Source organism: Hypanus sabinus, unplaced genomic scaffold (assembly GCF_030144855.1).
Source record: "Hypanus sabinus isolate sHypSab1 unplaced genomic scaffold, sHypSab1.hap1 scaffold_382, whole genome shotgun sequence".
NCBI lineage: Eukaryota > Metazoa > Chordata > Chondrichthyes > Myliobatiformes > Dasyatidae > Hypanus > Hypanus sabinus.
This window is the reverse complement of record NW_026781273.1, coordinates 377641-389759: the sequence shown is the minus strand read 5'-3', so window position 1 is coordinate 389759 and position 12119 is coordinate 377641. Positions and strand designations below refer to the sequence as shown.

At 46.1% G+C, this 12119-nt stretch overlaps 3 non-coding genes across 3 annotated transcripts; 2 read left to right on the top strand and 1 right to left on the bottom strand.

Annotated features, from left to right (window-relative positions):
* Window positions 1-5024: 5024 nt before the first annotated feature.
* Window positions 5025-5096, top strand: trnae-cuc (transfer RNA glutamic acid (anticodon CUC)). Its single transcript has one exon. It is a non-coding gene; the product is annotated as a tRNA-Glu (tRNA).
* Window positions 5097-6693: 1597 nt separating this feature from the next.
* trnas-uga (transfer RNA serine (anticodon UGA)) lies at window positions 6694-6775 on the bottom strand. Its single transcript has one exon. It is a non-coding gene; the product is annotated as a tRNA-Ser (tRNA).
* Window positions 6776-10742: 3967 nt separating this feature from the next.
* trnav-cac (transfer RNA valine (anticodon CAC)) lies at window positions 10743-10815 on the top strand. Its single transcript has one exon. It is a non-coding gene; the product is annotated as a tRNA-Val (tRNA).
* The last annotated feature ends 1304 nt before the right edge of the window (window positions 10816-12119 follow it).

Below are 12119 nucleotides of genomic sequence, written 5' to 3'. Positions count from 1 at the left end.
GACAGATATTTGAGTTCCCCGGTATACATCTTCCAACAGCTTGGGTTCATGTTACAATTTCTCAGCATGTGTACCAATACTTGTATCTATACACTGACACAGAGGAAATTCAGAGAAGAGCTGAGGAATGGAATAAAGTATGTGTTTACATTAAATGACCATCTGTGTAGATAACGCCCGTGTCTAATGATAATTCAGCGGAATTTTCAAATAAAGTCCTTTTACAATGAACAGATTTTGCAAATTTGTCATAAATTCATCCGGAATTCATCCTGGTTATCCGGAAAGTGCAAAATTAGTGGAAGATTGTTTGCCTCATACAGTTCAGGTAGGTAGCAATACAAACGTTCAATTCTGCTGGAGTGATTGTTACATTGGTTGAAGTATGTTGCAAACTATCACAGACACTCGACTGTCTCTAGGACAGAGATGGCTTCAGGACTTTCCAGGTTTTCGATGTAGCAAAATGGACAGCGTCGGGTAACAGAGTGTGAAGGGAGTGCGACGGGAAACCAGGGATAGTATCGCAGCTGCAGAAAGGGAGGACAACGTGGAGCATTCGTTTGTTAATAGACCGGGAGACGAACACTGCTTCTGTTCCGGCGTTTGAAATGGGCGCGATCTCACCATTTGGACTATTCTGCACAGCCGCCCACCAGATTAACAAAAAGAAACGCAACGGGAACAGTGATGAACCGACTGGGAAGCGGAACGTGGATTTGAGCCATGTTATTCGCACGGGCAACTGCAACTTCCCTAATAGTCTTTGGCACCTACCCAAGTTAAAATGTTTAGTAATGGCATAAATTCTCGGTTGTGTTCAGGAAAGATTCATGTCACTATAAGAATAAAGGCTGACTAGCTAACATTCCGTACCAGATCTAATATTAGGAAAGGAAACGGGTCTTGTGACAGATCTTTCCGCGGGTCCGCATTTCAGAACAACATGGCGAACTCCCCACCAGTTACCTTGCCCAGGGATAGCACCAGAGAGTATGGAATGTGTTTAATTAGGGGTCAGCGATTTATGGTGCTACCTGGCAGGAGTTTAGGAAGGGACATTGTACTCGGGGTGTTGCGCAACAGGTATGTGTGGATTCTTTCTGGGGCACTTACACGGGGTCCAGTATAGGCTTGGCTCACTGACGCAGGGAAAGGATGAGAGCGTAAAGTAACCCTGGGAGACAAGAAAGTTGGAACACCACGTCAAGAGGAAGAAAGACCGGTACTAACAGAACAGGAAGAAAGGATCAGGTAAGGCTATAGCGAGTCACAATGGAGACAGGAAGGAAATAAACAATGGACTTAAAAGAGTGATAGGGGGATTTGAGAAATCCTTGACTAGTTGGACTGTGAAGAACAGGAGGAGACTAGAGAGAGTGTGGGCAGATCAGAGGCAAAAGAGGAAAACTTGTGTCTGGAGTCCAAGGACGTGGTGAATCTCCTCACTGAATACATTGATCAATGTTAACAGAGCGTCCAAAGGCAGATATGCTCGAACATGCCGACGCTGAGAAAGGGGATGCGCTGGAAACTTGGAAAACATTATGATAGATGATTCGACGGTGCCTGAATGGATATAGTCCAGGGAAGGCGATCTCGGATATTGCTGTGCTTTTGGACAGGATATTAGTGTCTTCGCTGACTACGGAAGTAGAACTAGGTGATTGGAGGGTGGAAAATGTTATTCATTTGTTGACGAAAAATAACAGGGATACTTGTTGGAATTATAGACCAGGGAGTCTTACATCAGTAGTGGGTAAACTAATGGAGGGGATTATTGAAGAGGGAATTTATGCGTATTTGGAGAAACGTAGTCTGGCTACGGAGAGAAAGCATGGTATGTTGTCGTTAATGAGCCAGATTGAATTATTTGAAAGTGAAAATAAAACTAACAGTTGAATCAGAACAGTCGATGTGGGTCCTTTAATTTTTGTTGCTGTCTGATAAGTTCCCGATAGTGGACTCATTCTGAAAGTGAGGAGACATGGGATCGTGGAAACCTGGCTGCGTTGATTCAGAATTGGCTTCCTAACAGTAGGAAGATGATATAGTAGATAGAGTGAATTCTAGCTGGAAGACAAAGTACATCCGTCTTCCGCATGGAGAGTTGAAATTCTGGTACACTTTGCAACTCTATTGCGAGTCTGATGGAGCCCTACAACTTGAAACCAGCATTTCAAAGTGATCAGCAGCAGCTTCCGGTGCTTATTAAAAGATCCAGCCTTCCAAATCCCAATTCCAGTACACACTAATTTATCCTAATGCCAATTTACCTCTGAAACGTGGTTTTATTGCATCGAGTGTAGATACGCTCATTTTTCGATCTATATAACCCTGAATCCACATGGCCGGTGTGGAATCCGTGTCTCCCTCTGAAATCATTAATAAACGAAATATACAAAACTACACAAACTAAAAACGCAGCGAAGGCAAAGCAAATATCTGAACTCACACTTGTCTTCCTTCAAAACCATCGCAGACAGTCGGAAAATACAAAATAAACAATTTCCAAAGCTTCCATCTCCTCATGCTGTAACCATCCATTAACTCAGTCTCCATGCTTCAGTCCGTGCAAGGACAGTGGAATCGAACAGTATCAACGACTTTCTAGATTGGTCGGTGCTGTGAGACAGTAAGGTTCTAACCCAGATATACAGTCAGACAGCCACAGGGAACCACTGCACAGAAACAGGGTCTTCAGTAAGTTCGGGCCTTGAGGAAATATTTAATCTGTCTACTCCCATCGACCTCACCCGGACCGTAGCCATCCATATCCCTCTCATCCGTGTACTTCTCCAATCATATCTTAAACGTTGACCTCGGAATGTCAATTACCACTTGCGTTGGCAGCACTGTCTACATTCTGTCGACCCTCTGAGTGAAGACTCTTCCCTTCATGATCCCCTTAAACATTTCACATTTCACCCTTCACCCATGATCTCGAGTTGTATTCTCGCCCAACATCAGTGGAGAAAGCCCGCTTGCATTTACACTCTCTATACGCCTCATAATGTTGTATAAATCTCCCCTCAGTCTTCTACCCGCTCGGGAATACAGTGCTGACATATGTGATCTTTCCTTTTTAATTCAAAACATTCAGTCCCGGCAATAGTCGTGTAATTTTTTTCTTCATTTTTTCAATCTTATTTGCATCTTTCCTGCAGGTAGTTGAGCTCAACAGCTCACAATATTCCAATTCGGGCCCCTATAAAGCCGTAAACCGTAACAACGTAACATCCCAACTCCTGTACTCCATACTTTGGTCCGGGAAGGCCAATGTGCGAAAAGCTTTACCCTGTCTAACTGTGCCGCAACTTTCATTGAATTATGGACCAGCATTCCCAGATTCGTTTGTTCTATCGTACTCCTCAGTGCCCTATTTCTCATTGTGTCGGACCAGCCAGGGTCCAGGACTGTGTGTGTTAAGTCTGATCTGACAATTTTCAACCCGTTTTTCCAGCTGGTCCAGATCCCGCTTTATGCTCCGGTACTCTTCCCCCGCTGTCCTCCACAGCTGTAATGCTGTTATCATCGGCAAATTTGCTGATCCATTTAACGACATTATTATCCAGATAGGGATATGGATGACAAGGAACAAGGGGCACAGCAACGATCCCTGGGATACTCCACTCATTACAGGTCCCCAGTTAGAAAGACAATCATCCATCACCACATTCTGGCTTCCCCAACGTATCCATTGGCGAATCCAATTTACATCCTCATTGTGAAAGCCAAGCGACTGATCCTTCCCGAGCATCCTCCCACACGGAACCTTGCAAATTCCTTGCCGAAGTTCCTGTAGACGGCATCCACAGCTTTGCCTTCAACACCATTCCAGATTACTACCTGTAAAGCTCTGTGAGATGGGTTAGACATGATCTACTACGCACTGGTCCATATTGTCTATCGCTAATATTCCTGTTCCTGATCGGAGGCTGGTGAAAGAACTTCGATGGGGAGAGAGATCGGAGTCAGGTGTTTGGTGTCGGGAGAATGCAGGAGGGGGATAGAATGGAGAGAGATGAAGTGCCGAGTGATGCATTTTGTAGGCTCCAGTAAGAGCGGGATGTCTGCATTATTGATGAGGCTTTCGGAATGTTGAGATTTGTTTATAAATCCAAAGATTCACGATGGCACGCTGGGAAAGGGGTCGGTTCGGAAGACTTCAAGCCAGACTAAATCGACGGGCGATGAAGCATCCCCTGCCCGGCATCTTCTTAGCCAAAGGCCAATTACTTGAAAACAAGATGCATAACGTCAGCGCAACATTGCAGTTTCGGAGGGAAATGAGGGGCTGCTGTCCTCTCTGTTTCATGTAGTGTGGAACGGCTGTGTTGTTTCATGACTAACTCTTCATGCTCTCCGTACACTTCACATACCGCCAGAGCAGATGTTAAGCAAGCAAACCATGTACTGAGTGCCGCGACCAGCAAACAAGGAACTGCCTACCCTGAGGACTTTCAAATCATTGCCGGGGTTTCTATCAGGCTTGTTTAAAGAAATCTAAGCTAATTTGTCACCAGCACATCATCCTCAGTACCAGGGGCTCCCGCACACTCGACCACTGTTAGAGCACGATCAAAAAGCCCAGCATTCCATCCCCAGACCATATTTCGTGCATTCTGAACGTCTGGGTTTCTTTCTCCTACCTCCACCCAGGCGGAGGGTAAGGAACAAGACACCAGATGTATCGGCAACAATGCCACGGGAATCGGAGGGCAGAGTACTGAATTGTTTCGAGGCGACAGACAGAAACAAAAACGAACCAGGGCTCATAAGAGAAACTGAATGTTACCATCTTTATAAAGACACTGGAGAACGAGTGTTTCCCACTGATTCATTCAGAGTCCAGAGTGTTTCTTAAACTGATGCATTGGGTGAGCACGCGGTCTGCAAAGTGCTGAGCAGTAGATTCGTGACAATATTTATCACATTTATTCATTATTATTCAGCTATAGGTTTCATTTCATATTTTGCTGGTTTGGTAGTTGTCTACTGCTTTAGTCAAAACTTTATTAGCCTCCCTGGTGGTCTAGTGGTTAGGATTCGGCGCTCTCACCGCCGCGGCACGGGTTCGATTCCCGGTCAGGGAATTAAGATATTGCCTGTTTATTTAATGTGTTTATTTTAAAATTATTTTGTGTATTCATTGCTTCCACAAGAACCCGATTCCTGTCTATGCTTACCTGCATCCGCCTGATTCAGCACCATAAAACCACAAAATATACGAGCAGAACATGGCATTGAGAAAAATATCGCAGGTGCAGTCTCAATAAAGCTGGAAATAACTGTGTGAGGTCTTACAGACAATAACTTGCAATCGATACAATGTAGGTTTGATCTTCTTCACTCCTCACTGCACCTCAATCCACTCAGAGACGCTGTCTCTCTGTAGAAGAGGGAGACCATACATTTCCCATATTGGACTCTGGTCCTACTCACTCAGTTTGCCGACATCACCTTGACTCATCTGCACGGGGTCATCACTGCTCAAATCTCAGTAAGTATTGTCAGGTCCAGTCGGGTTTATTGCCGTGTGCACAGGGACGGTGAAGGACAGGTACAATGAAACACTTGCAGCATCATTGCAGGCTCGAAAAGACAGACAGTACGCAAAACATATATTGTACAATTCTGCATCATGAACAAAAGATGGATATCAATCTTGTGCCAGTTTCAGGCTTGGAAATGATTCCTCAGGCAAACTGATGATATAGATTGCGAACTATTATATCCACAGGAGAGCATCCAGGCCCAAGAAAGGCTGTTTATTCCTTTTCTTTAAACAGACAGACAACAGAATGAAGGGAAGTGTCTAGTCCTTTTCAGCCAGCCCTGGCATTCAATAAGATCAGGCTGGCCCAGACTTTTTCTCAATCCTCCCCCCCCCCCCCCGCCATACAGCAGTTGCCGGTCAAAAGTCGGCCGGTCACCTCCACCAAATCTTCTACCGTCTCCCCAGGTGAGAGGAGATAAACTTCAGTCGCCCGCCTTTATTTCAACGCCCTGACAGCGCCCCCAGCTTCGATCAGAAGCCTATTGATATTAATGTTATATAATGGGACATTGTACTGAGCTTTGCTCGGTATTGACGGGATTTTGTGGAGGCAGAAGCAGTCAGAGTCTGTGGGAAGGAACAACTCTTGGTGAAACCCTTTCCGCAACTGGATTACACATTGGATTGACATCTGCATACACGAATGGGAGCTAGGTAGGTTGTACGTCATTTGACGAGATTTGTTGATGTCGGACAATTACACCGCTCAGTGACAATTGGCGAGGGTGATTTTGACGGAAGGTCAGAGAACCGATTTGTCTATGGCAATAGGCGGGGTCGCTCGCTGGACAAAAGAGCAATGGGGAGTCTGTACAATGAGGGATATGAAACCGGCGAAAGCTTTTCACGTTCAGAGACCGTGCTGCCCACTTCAGTAAAAGAATGAAGTCCACCTCTTTACACTGACGCTGAAATATCCGTTCTCTGCATTTGATTCTTTTAGTTTTACAAGTCGGTAAAGCTGCAAACTACAAAGCGTTTAAGCTGCCCAGAGGGGGATTGATCAGAGTCGTAATAGAAATTAAATTTGCACAATGAGTGTAAAAATCTATAAATCTGCCTGCTGGTACGTAGTCAGGGTGTTAAACTTTAATTGGCATTGAGGTTTTTATTCACTTGCGCTGATGTTTGAGCGCTGCAAACAGGATTCGAACCTGCGCGGTGAATCCCCTTTGGATTTCAAGTCCAACGCCTTAACCACTCGGCCATCGCAGCTCCATCAATGTTCATTGATGAACACTGTAGCACTACAACTGAAGTGATGGTTGTACTTGATTTATTTTCGGTAACGGAAAAGGTGATTCATCATTCTAATACAAATAGTATAATTCGACAGCTTTGGAATTTGTTTCAACACAGTTACGTCAGAACGTGAGTGTGGAAGGATCACACTGCTGTTATCATCGTAAATGAAGCAGATTTCCATTGTTGGGGATAAAGATCAGGATCAGAATCAGGTTTATAACGAAGGACATATGTCAACATTACATTGTTGTTATATATTCTACCCCTCCTGAACCGAATGTTAAAATTGCATTTGCTTTCCTTTACCGCAGACTAAGCCTGGAAGTAAACATTCAGGGAATATTGCTCAAGTACACTTTGCACCTCTGATTTCAGAAAACCTTCCCCGTTTAGAGACTTTTTTATCCTTTCTTCCAAGGTGCATCACCGTACCGCACGATGATTTATTTGACAAATCTCCGCCCTTTCTCCTCAACTGTCTTTGATATTCAATGTGCTTCGAATCTTTTGAGTTATTTAACACCTTGAAGTCAGGCTGCCTTTCTTTTATTCTCCTAACTTCCTTCTTTCAGAGTGGAGTGACAGTCATAATTTTCCAGTCATCAGGATCTATTCTCGAATATCAAGTCGTCACTTTTATTGTCATTTCGACCATAACTGCTGGTACAGTACATAGTAAAAATGAGACAACTTTTTCTGAACCGTGGTGGTACATAGCACAGTACAAAAAACTAGAGTGAACTACATAAAAAGCAACACAGAATAAAACTACACTAGACGACAGACCTACCCAGGACTGCATGAAGTACACAAAACAGTACAGGCATTACAATAAATAATAAACAAGACAGTAAGGTCTCTGTCCAGGCTCTGTGTATTGGGGACTCTGATAGCTTGGGGGGAAGAAACTGTTACATCGTCTGGTCGTGAGAGCCCGAATGCTCCGGTATCTTTTTCCCAGACGGCAGGAGGGAGAAATGTTTGTAGGAGCTGTGCTTGTGGTCCTTCATAATGCTGTTTCCTTTGCGGATGCAGCGTGTCGTGTAAGTGTCCGTAATGGCGGGAAGAGAGACCCCGATAATCTTCTCAGCTGACCTCACTATCCGCTGCAGGGTCATGCGATCATGAATGGTGCAGGTTCCGAACCAGGCAGTGATGCAGCTGCTCAGGATCCTCTCAATACAACCCCTGTAGAATGCGATTAGATGGGGGTGTGGGAGATGGACTTTCCTCAGCCTTCGCAGAAAGTAGAGACGTTGCTGGGCTTTCTTTGCTATGGAGCTGTTGTGTATATATAATGATACGTGAAGGAGGGCCTACAGAATCTCGTCAGTTACCACTTCCAGAACCCTTGTGTGTAGTCCAACTGGTCCCGATGACATCTAACTTCAGTCCTTTCAGCTCCATAGGCACCTTCTCCAGGTGATAACATCCACTCTCACTGATGCCCTCTGACACATGTTCCTCGGTGCCATTATGCTGGTGTCTTCCACAGAGCAGCCTGGCGCAAAATATTCATTCAGTTTGTCCCTTTACTTTTTCCCCCATTACTGCTTCTTCCGCGTCATTTTCCAGCTTTCTGTTACCCACACTCGCATCCCTTTTATTCTTCATGGTGTTTTCTCTATTATTAGCCATTTAATTTTTTCCTCTCATCAAATTTTATTTGCGTTCTTCTGTATTTTGAAAGCATTCCAAACCTCTGGCTTCCCACTAATGTTTGCTATATTACAAACCCTCATTTTTGCCTTTATTCTGTCATTACTTTCCAGTATTAGCCATTGTTGCCTCATCCTCCCCATCGAATATTTATTCTTATTTGTGATGCATCAATTCTGCGCATTTCCAATTGCCCCTAGAACACCAGCCCTGCTGGATCTGCCGTTAGCCCTGCTCGTTCCCCTTTCTCATCGACTTGACCAGCCCTAGCCGGGACGCGAAGCCTAGCGGGACGACCCCGACCCTGGGAATGCACCCGGCGATGGCCTGTCCTTGCCGGTCTCCATCGGGTCTCAGGTTCTCCAATGGGGTCACACATCCCGGTTCACCTGCCACCCCGGGAGTGATCGGACCCTGGTAACGGACCCGCCGATCGCCTGTACGTGCCGGTCTCCGTCAGGCCTCAGGTTCTCCAATGGGGTCACACATCCCGGTTCACCTGCCACCCCGGGAGTGATCGGACCCTGGCTCTCCTGAGGAAGCACTTTTGGTGGCCGTCCATAGAGGGGGCACCCGTTCTTATGTCTCGCTTTTTCCATCTGTGCCCGAGGAAAGGACTCTCATCGACCACCCGCGGGTCTTCTTGGTCCTCTACCTGTACCTGGTCGTCCCCTGTCACACATCGCCCTAGACCGTCACTGGTCTACCACTTCCCGCGGAAACACAGCTGTCTTCATTGTGGTAGACCGATTCTCCAAGGAGGTGCACTTTGTGGCCCTCCCTAAACTGCCTTCCTCTCAAGAACCGCAGATCTTCTCGTCTTCCGCCTCCACGGAATCCCCGCGGACATCGTATCAGATCGAGGTCCCCGGTTCGTCTCGCAGGTATGGAGAGCCTTTTGTCAGGCCTTAGGTACATCGGCCAGCCTGTCATTCGGCTTCCACCCTCAGTCGAACGGGCAGACGGAACCGGTCAACTAAGACCTGGAGGCGACGTTACGTTGTGTAACGGCAAACAACCCGTCGACCTGGAGCGACCACCTCCCGTGGGTTGAGTACGCCCACAACTCTCTGGTGAGCTCTGCCATTGGGAGGTCTCCGTTCGAGTACTCCCTTGGGTACCAACCCCCGCTGTTCCCCGCGCAAGAAGGGGAGACTGCGGCACCGTCGGTTCTGGACCATATTGATCGGTGCCGTAAGATTTCAGAGGAAACACGCACAACCCTACTCAGATCGACAAATCGAAATACGAAGTGAGCCGACCGACACCGCACTCCGGCACCGGAGGTACCAACCTGGGCAGATGATGTGGCTTTCCTCCAAGGACATCCCGCTCAAAAACGAACATAGGTAACTCGCCCCTCGCTTCCTGAGACCATTCAAGTTTGAAAGGATTATCAATTCCACAGCGGTCCGCCTAATGCTGCCAAGGTCCATAAGCATTCACCCAACTTGTCATGTTTCTCAGTTCAAGCCAGTTTCAGTCAGCGCATTGTGTCCCCGTGCTGTGACTCCCGCACCTGCCCGTCTCATCGACAACCATCAGGCATACACCGTCCGAAGACTACTGGACGTGTGCCGTCGGGGCCGGGGTCTCCAATACCTGGTGGACTGGGAGGGGTACGGTCCTGAAGAGTGTTCCTGGGTCCCTTGCTCTTTCATCCTAGATCCTTCCCTCATCCAGGACTTTCATCGGAACCATCCAGACAGGCCTGGAGGATCGCAGGAAGGCTCCTGTTGGTGGCGGTGGGGGTGTTGTATTGTCATGGTCCCTTCGGGCACCTGGAGATCTTCCTCCGGAATTGGGCCTCAATCACCTCGATTAGTTCTCAATCATTTCCATTTTCCACTAAATACAAACACCTGTTTTCCATCAGCAAATGCATTATAAAAACCGTATGATCACAGCGAGAAGGTGCCAGATCGTTGGTCGACTCGTGTTTGAGTAACCTCACCCCATGGATCTTAGGACGATCAGTTCTAAGTCTAGCATCGTTCCTGAATTCTCTCCTAAAACCAAGACACCAGATAAGCACTAACTTGGCACCCATTCCACGCCCGTGTTCAGCACTTGGGTTCGTTCCACTGCCACGTCCTTGTAACATTCTACCTATACCCATATTCCAGGGAATAAAGTTCGAACTATTTAGTACTTGGTACTGAAAACGGAAAGGGATGGTGGGCAATATTTTTTGCTTAATGCTGTATTTCAGAGCAGGGCGGGGAGGGGGTGCCTCGGGTCATTGCTCAAGAGCGCAAAGCATTGAGCGCTTTGCATGGTTTCTGTGGTGTAGTGGTTATCACATTCGCTTCACACGCGAAAGGTCCCCAGTTCAATCCTGGGCAGAAACATTGTTTGGGCTTCAGTGCTTCAAATGAACTTGAGACTCAACTTTTCAGTTTGTGTTCAAGTTTACTGTCATGGGCATGGAGGTGTAAATATAATGAACTGTCGCTTTTCTAGCAGTAGCGCATTGAATTTCAAACCTGGCAAAGGTAAATTAAAGAAAGAAAAATTAATAGAAATTATATATAATTTACGGGAGAACATAAACGGATTTAGACCTAAGGAGGTTCGTAGATAACGTACACTGCAACGTACACGGGAGAATTAGCCTTCGAACCTATTGCCATGTATTGTCGCATGAGGATGCATTGTGGTTTCAACGGAGTTCGCATCTCAAATGTTCCCATTCAGACAAACATCAGGAAAAATAAACGTGTGCTGCAAAATTCCAAACCTACTTTAAAATGTTAAAGCGCTTTCTTTTTCCTCCTCCTGTATTCCATTCCTTCCTAGTCCCACCATACATACTCTGTGTTCAAATTCCCCGGCACGTTCTACAAGGTTCCACCTTTCCCCCCCCCTCTCTCTCTCTCTCTCTCTCTCTCTCTCTCTCTCTCTCTCTCGCGCATTCAATCTCTCTGCTTTTCTTTGTTTTCTCTGTCGCGAGCAGCACCACATTCTGATGAAACATTCATTTTAAAATGAAAGTATAAAAAGGACATTTAAATATCCTTTATTAGATTGTCTTAACTTTATTAGATACATCCTTCATATACACATGGAGCAAAAATCCTTACGTTATGTCTCAGTCTAAATGTACAATGCGCAAATTTATAGTAATTTATAATAAATATATGTACAACTCTATAGTCAATATAACATTGACATACAGTTGTGCCAGCATGAATTCAGCAGTCACATGTCCTCGTGGAAGAAGCTGTCCTGGAGCCCGTTGGTCCTAGCTTTTATGCTGCGCTACATTTTCCCGGATGGTAAAATCTGGAAGGGTTTGTGATTGTGGTGACTCGGGTCTCGAATGGTCTTTCGGACGCTTTATACACGCTTGTCTCTATAAATGTCCTGAACAGTGAGAATTACACATCTTTTGATGTGTATGGACTGTCCGCAGTGCTCCCTGCAGTGTCCTGCGATTGAGGGAAGTACAGTTCCCAAAAGAGCCAGTGATGCAGCCAGTCAGGATGCTCTCAGATGTGGCTCTGTTACAAGTTCTTAGGATATGGGTACCCACGCCAAATCTCTTCAACCGTCTGAGGTGAAAGAAGCGCAGTGCCTTTATGTACAGACTACCCGACATCCTCGGTGATGTTTATGCCAAGCAACTTAAAGCTATTCACCCCCTCAATCCAGG